The sequence below is a fragment of the Gymnoscopelus braueri genome, assembly GCF_963280865.1.
Source record: "Gymnoscopelus braueri genome assembly, chromosome: 6".
Lineage (NCBI taxonomy): Eukaryota > Metazoa > Chordata > Actinopteri > Myctophiformes > Myctophidae > Gymnoscopelus > Gymnoscopelus braueri.
The window spans coordinates 21718391-21726250 of NC_137607.1; positions in this window are offsets into that span (position 1 = coordinate 21718391).

Consider the following 7860-nt stretch of genomic DNA (forward strand, 5'->3'; position numbering starts at 1 on the left):
GTGTGTGTGTGTGTGTGTGTGTGTGTGTGTGTGTGTGTGTGTGTGTGTGGTGCGTGCGTGCGTGCGTGCGTGCATGCGTGTGTGTGTGTGTGTGCGTGCCCCCTGCATATACAGTGATAGCACTGACGAAGGTCAGTGATAGCACTGACGAAGGTCCTGGGAGGACTGAAACGTTTGCTTTTTAATCCACTGAGCACCGAGCACATTATGAGCATCTTAAAATAAGATGCGTGCTGCTCTATTCACTGAACACAACCTTTATAGAACTAGTGCATAGAATTCACATAAAAGTTAGATTTGTGGATGGATTAGATACCATTGACAAAAGATGACACTTTTAGCACTTCAGGGAATTAACAGTTCTATTTTTTCAAATTAGTATTCTTTTTTTCTTATTATTTTTCAAATGAGTTGGGCGGGGGGGGGGGGGGTGACATCTATATTCTATTCCACTTTTGTGCTTCTGTGTGTATATTTCCCTGTGCCGTAACTGCAGCAGTGTGGGAGAAGGACCACAGGGGGAAATGGGAGGCCTGGGTCTGCTGTACAGCCAGCTGGGCTCCCCTGGAAAATACAAGGTCCCTTCCTGTGCCAGAAATCTGGGGAGAGAGAGAGGGAAAAATGAATGAAAAGGGGAAAATGTGAGCATTGCATGCATGCTGGCCAAGAAGGAGCAGAGAGAGGAGTGCAATTCATTTCACCCAAATCTAAGCTTCTAGAGAAGAAAGGAGAAGGTTGGCGAGAAGAGCCTCTTAGCAGTGCATCCAGAGGGAGACTGAAGGCAAGGTAACAGAGGAGACCTCAAGGTAGATACAGTGAGCAGATAATGGAGGGGGTTAAGGCTAAGAGAAACCACATGGCTGGTGTTCCTTATTAAAAGTCACGATGAATAATAGTACAGAAAAATGGCCGTGATAAAACATAGAACTGCTACGGAGCACACATTGTGGCTTATGTTTCAAAGGTACAGGTAATGTCTATGTCATGATTGAACAGTATTGAACAGCTGCTATGCTCATGTACCTTATTTCTAAACCTCATGTAGGCCTACATAATGTTTGGATGGATTTGCTATGTGTAAATATGTAGATACCTTGTTATTAGGGGTGTAACGATACATTTTAACAGCGATACGATACGCATCACGATACATGGTTGACGATACGATACATGGACGATATTGGTTCATTCATGGCGATACGATACGATTCAATGATCTCAAATCTATTCAGTAACTATTTAGCAAAATAAATAAATCTGTGTAAAACATGTGGATAGTGCAGGTTTTTTAAGGGAAAATATTATTATTATGGATATAAATAAGTAAACACAGGGATTCACTGGCAAATACATGGACATTGTAATATTTGAACACATATGGACAAACTGACACCTTGACATTAACACAGATGACACACATTTATCGATAGACCAAGTGTAGCAACATGGAATGGAAAAGTAATTAAACCCCTCTTTCTTTTTCTTCTTCTCATAATTGCTTAGTACTTAGTATCGATACAATCGTTTATTTGCATTGCAAAACGATACAATACGATACAAAGTCAAACGATATGTTGCTGTTTAAAATCGATTCATCGATACAATTACTGTATTGTTACACCCCTACTTGTTATCTCTTTTTTGATCCCCCCCCAACGATGGAGCTTGCACACAAAAATGACAATAAAGATGATTCCGATTCTGTACAGGAAATGGGTCTTCTCCAAAACGTCAGATTAGGATACTTGGATAAATGAAATGGAGCAGAGCAGAGCAGTAGAGCATATAGTCAAATCCTAATTGAACCAAATGGGCCCATCATAAATTAACACTGAGGTTTTTACAGTGTAGAAACCATGGCAGATCAACTGGAATATGAGTTGTAAATTGAAGAGACCCACAGGTCTCAGTCTCTCTCTCTCTCTCTCTCTCTCTCTCTCTCTCTCTCTCTCTCTCTCTCTCTCTCTCTCTCTCTCTCTCTCTCTCTCTCTCTCTCTCTCTCTCTCTCTCTCTCTCTCCCACTCTCTCTCTCCCCTGATTATTTATTAAATTCAGGGCTTGATTTGCTGAGGGGATAGGGGGGATCCATGCCTAATTGCCTATGCTTTCGATATTCCCCCCTTCATTTTTATTGCCAGTATGGATGTTTTATCTTCTGGTCAGACTGAATTAAATGCATGCATTTTCATTATGGGATATATAGACGGTCTGATATGTTTAATAGTTATGTTTGATAATATCACAGTTTTTTTTTCCAGTTGAAAAGTGAGCTCAGATCTCCGCCAGGCCGGGTTGCTTACCCAGGGCTGTGTCATTTGTGGGTGCAGCCAAGTTGCGGTCTATCTATGGAGGCCCCTCAACATGCGATTCCATCCTATTTATTTTGGGGATGATAAAAACAACATACAGTAACATTCTATGATAGAATGTTACTATATGTTTTTTTTTGGGTAAGAAATAGACAAATGTTTGAAGGCCATTACAAGCAAACGTTTGGAGCATTAACCTCAGCTTCTCCAATCTCCGGCAAGATAATATTAATACAGGCAGGTTCAATGGGAACACATTGTTGTTGATTCTGGATTGAAGAATGTCCCAGGTTTGAAAACCGTAGGCCTATTTGAAGACCTTGGCACAAATATCTCGGTGCCTGGCCCTGGACTGCTTCCACGGAACAGGATCTGAAGGTCCGGAGAGAACTTGCCTGGAATGCCCTGCACGGGATGAGGACAATGTGAAAATCTGACATGGGAGATGACCTCAAGAGGCGGCTGTTCGTAGCTACAGTGGAGTCAGTACTGCGGTATGGGGCCGACTCCGAGACATGTACGCTCACTGCAGTACAGGAAAAGGTGCTGGATGGTGTCTACACAGCGTGTGGGTCACAGACAAGGTCAGAGAGAGAGGCTTGGCACCCGGAACTGGTGGCAAGCAAACAGACACTGTGGGAGCCAACCCTAAGGTATAGCTAGGAAGGGAAAGAGGCGCACCACCTACGTCGACACAGTGCCTGATGCTGGACAAGAGGGTGTGGAGCACAACGATTCAGGAGTACCGAGTTGGAGATGGAACTCTCGCGTCGCATGAAGACCTTCGTTTTTACATAAGTTGTGAGACTAAATGGGCTGGATATTTAAAATCTCCATAAAATATGGTCTAAATTCTGTGTCTGACATTTTATCCACAGGCATAGGATAGGCACAGAGGGTGCCAGTGAAGGTGCAAGCCCTGGCTTAATTCTATTTTGGCTACTGTAATAATAGAAAAATTATAATTATTTTAGAAAATCCCTCTGAGCAAATCCCCTCATGGCCGTCCAGTAGTAATGTTCATGAAAAAAATTAAAACGGATTAAATCATATGTTCAGAAATAATTGCTCCACCATGTGAAAAAATGAAAGTTCATGGAAAATATTCACTTGCTTGGTTAATCTCTCTCTCTCTCTCTCTCCTCTCTCTCTCTCTCTCTCTGTCTCTCTCTCTGTCTGTCTGTCTCTCTCTCTCTCTCTCTCTCTCTCTCTGTGCGTCTGTGTCTGTGTCTGTCTCTGTCTCTGTCTCATACACGTCGAGGTGAATTTCTATTCAGTCATCTCATTATTATTTTTTGAAAGGATTTTCACCCTTGAATAATTTTGAGATGACTTATAAAATAGTCTTCACTTAGCCTACAGTAAACTAGCGACATCATGTGGTGAAAATGTATACTCGCTGCCAGCAAGCATTTTGTCGCTGATATATGATCTCAAAGTTGGCTACGAGTTCCTCTTTTCGTCATGTCAAGGTAAGTAGCCACGCTTCTTACCTTGGCGACTATCTTTTAGACAATAATAGGCAAAGGTCAGTCAACTAGATACGCATAACCCTGTACATCACGGCTATTACAATTACATTAGTCTATGTCAGTGGTTTTCAACACTTTTCATATCAAGGTGCATTATTTATTCGGCATTTGAGCCACGGACCACCATTTGAGAGATTTAGACTCAATATTTAGAATATGTTGTTGTCGTTGGATACGATTTTGTCCACAATTCCATGCTGCTTCCATGATGTGGTAGGCCATAGGACACATGACGGCAAACGATGATCAAAATAACAATTATTTAATTTAGATGCAGATGTTTAACAATAATTTACACTCTCAAGAGTTAAAGATCTATAAAGGTCCATTTGGTTACGAACTCTGCATCATTTAGCTGAGGATCACCTGGAACCCCCTCAAGTGGACCACTGGTTGACAACCACTGCATTATGTGAATTGTGAACACTAACAGAGCCAAACATTGTCGGCTTTCCTTACTACTGTCGTTCATTTGAAGTTTAACAGGGATTCCACACCCCATTTTATGATCTCTGCCAAAGTGCCAACTCAAAATCAGGTTCTACCGAGATTTGAACTCCGATCACTGGATTCAAAGTCCAGAGTGCTAACCATTACACCATAGAACCACATATCGTGTCGCCCGATTAGTGAGTTAGATTAACTATTAATGACTAATGAGAATGATTTATTCTCATATATTTGGTATTATTGTAGTCGCGTGACTAGACCGTAATTGATATACAACTTGTATTAATGATATAATTAATCATCATGTTGAAATCAAAGTAACTGTAGTACTTCGTATGAACAGAGGGGGGCAATATAACACAGTCCTCCAGCCTCTGGGTTGTAGTGTTCTGCCACCAGCGTTGCCATATTTTGTGAGAGAAATAAGCAACCAGGTGTAGGAAAACAAGCCCAAAAGAAGCAACTTAGACCACATGAGCACCTTTAAACCTATATGCATCGGCTATTTGAAAATAGCCAATCTACAAGCTCACAACACGTATCAATGCGACGTGTTGTGAGCTTGTAGATCTGCCATTTTCAAAAACTCTTGCAATAAAATGTGAAATATTTGATTTATAGCATTCTAACAACACAAATGCTCCCTTGGACCCTACTGGCATAAGACATTTTCATGAAAATATTTGAGAACCACTGGTTTAAATGATAATTAAAACATTTGGAAGCAAGCCTAAATACGCAACTACACTTTAGAAACAAGGCCCAAAAAACGCAACCCGTAACTACCAATTTTTACAAGCGACTTCACAGAAAAAGAAGCCCAAAGTCGCTTATAATAAGCCGACCTGGCAACGCTGTCTGCCACTCTTGCATGGTTCAAGATATAGACAATGGCTGGATAATATATTGGATAGACTGATTTGCATAAGTGGGTTCTCATAGTGTCATTTATTTTTTTCCTTCTTTTTTAACCAGCTACACAGCAATAATAAATATGCTGTCTTCGAGAAAATATTTTAGCAATGCATGTGAATTGCATCAGCCATGCCACTTCTGCATGGGAGGGAGTTGGGATTGAGTTGCCCAAAAAAAGTTAGTGAGTTATTTGTGTCTTCTGTCTATGCTTTAGGGCAAACGTTGCATGTATACTAATACCTATCCTGGTGGAAAAAGTACTCAAATTTTTTACTTAAGTAAAAGTATCAATACTGCAATGTAGAAATACTCTGTTACAAGTAAAAGTCCGGAATTCAAAATTTACTTGAGTAAAAGTACAAAAGTATTGGCATCAAAATGTACTTAAAGTACCAAAAGTAGAAAGTACTCATTATTCAGAATGTCCCATTTCACACTTCACAGGTTTTCAAATGTATACATTTTGTAAAAAAGCTTTTGGAAAAGCAGACCTACAAGCTCGCGACGCATTGTGAGCTTGTAGTGTATTCAATTAATTGAAAAGATGTAGTGGAGTAGAAGCAAAACCGTACTTAAGTACAGTAGGCTACTTGGGTACATGTACTTAGTTTAGTCACTTTACACCACTGCCTAACTCCGTCTTGCCTGGCCTGCCTCAGATGAACTGGAAAGCAGTGAGAACCACATGCCTAAAATAAAGACTAAGACAATTTTGGATTTTTATTAACTCTTCCCCTCCCCCAACTCCCTTGGTGGTCTAGTAGTGGTTAGGATTTGACGTTCTCACCACCTCTGCCCGGGTTTGAGTCCTGGCCAGGAAACAGGCCTTTTCCAACTATCACTGCTAAGTTGTGCTTGTATGACTCCCTGTATCTGTGAATCTGCTCGGCCAATGTCTGATTCTGAATCGGATAATCTGATACCTGTGTGGTTGCACCAGCACCGGCAGGTGAGCATGGTGTGTGTGTGTGTGTGTGTGTGTGTGTGTGTGTGTGTGTGTGTGTGTGTGTGTGTGTGTGTGTGTGTGTGTGTGTGTGTGTGTGTGTGTGTGTGTGTGTGTGTGTGTGTGTGTGTGTGCGCTCGTGCGCCTGTGGAGGAGTGGCGGCATTTGCAAGTCAATGCTCAGATTTAACCTCTGGGTCTGAATTCCAAAATCATCCTCTACAGGTGCCGTTTTGCACTTGAAATGATGGACCCAGACAAGGGTGTGAAAATCATTGCTACTGACCTTGTCTGGTTATATTCAGCTGGAGTGTAGATAATTATTTGGGAGAGCAAGTGAAAGGTTTCTCTTTGAATTTCCCCATTCTAATACAATTACCTGTGTGATCTTACGGTACAATCTCACGATCTCAAGGCCAAATTTTGCTTCGTCAAAGCTCTTTCATAGATATTCGGGAAGTCAAAAACAGATCATATTCCCCCTCACTGTGGTGGTGAGAGACAAATCTTTCCATTGTTCTGCTTTACAAAGACAATTTTCTTATGAAAAGGAGAGGTGGAATTTCCCTCTTCCAGGGTTACAATGGGGAAAGGTTACAACTTGAATATTGTGTTGTATAAAAAAAAGAAAAAGGAAAAAAATGAAAACTACCTTGCCAGTATGGTAGAATGCATGCATGTGAGATGTAGCAGGGTGCTATTGATCTCCTCAGTATCAGAGATGGGTTCCAGGAAGGGAGCAGAACACACAACATCAAGACAGAGCACTGGAATTCCTCAGTTCCCACATACACATGCCTGGGGGCGTGGTGTGTGCGTGTGCGTGCGTGCGTGCGTGCGTGCGTGCGTGCGTGCGTGCGTGCGTGCGTGCGTGCGTGCGTGCGTGCGTGCGTGCGTGCGTGCGTGCGCGTGCGTGCGCGTGTGCATGTGCGTGTGTGTGTGTGTGTGTGTGGGAGAGGGAAAGAGAGGAAGTGTGTGTGCTAATGTGCACATGTGTGTCTTTGAGTGGAAAAAGAGGTGTGTGTGTGTGTGTGTGTGTGTGTGTGTGTGTGTGTGTGTGTGTGTGTGTGTGTGTGTGTGTGTGTGTGTGTGTGTGTGCGTGTGTGTGTGCGTGTGCGTGTGCGTGTGCGCGTGCGCGTGTGTGCATGCGTGTGAGCAAGCATAGCCGCTGCTGATGTGGGTCATTACCCCTTCTTTCCCCCAAGGGGCCATGCAGCAGAAGCAGGGGGGGGGGGGGCCAGGGGCTGAGGGGCCAGAGTGGGTGATGGGAGGAATAGGGGGGGGGGGGGGGGGCTGAGGGGGCAGAGCAGAGCAGGCAGGAGGGAGGGGTGGGGTGGGGTGGGGGGCTCCCAGGGGAGTAGAGACTAATAAATCACCTTGCCGTCTCTGCGCTGACACCAGGCTTGTCTGCGTTGAGGGGGGATGGCGGTGATGGTGGGGGGGGTGGGAGCGGTGTTAGTGGGAGGCAGAGGCGTTTGTGTGTGTGCGTGTGTGTGTGTGTGTGTGTGTGTGTGTGCGTGTGTGCGTGTGTGTGCGTGCGTGTGTGTGTGTGTGTGTGCGTGTGTGGGGAGGGGGGAGGTGTACACTGACAACACTGTGGCCTTGTCTCTCTGTCACTCAGGCCCATGCCGGGCAGGAGACGTCCCCATCTCCATCTCTGAGACAGTGGGTGGGTGTGGGGGGCGGGCAGCCCACCACACACCCTTACCCCC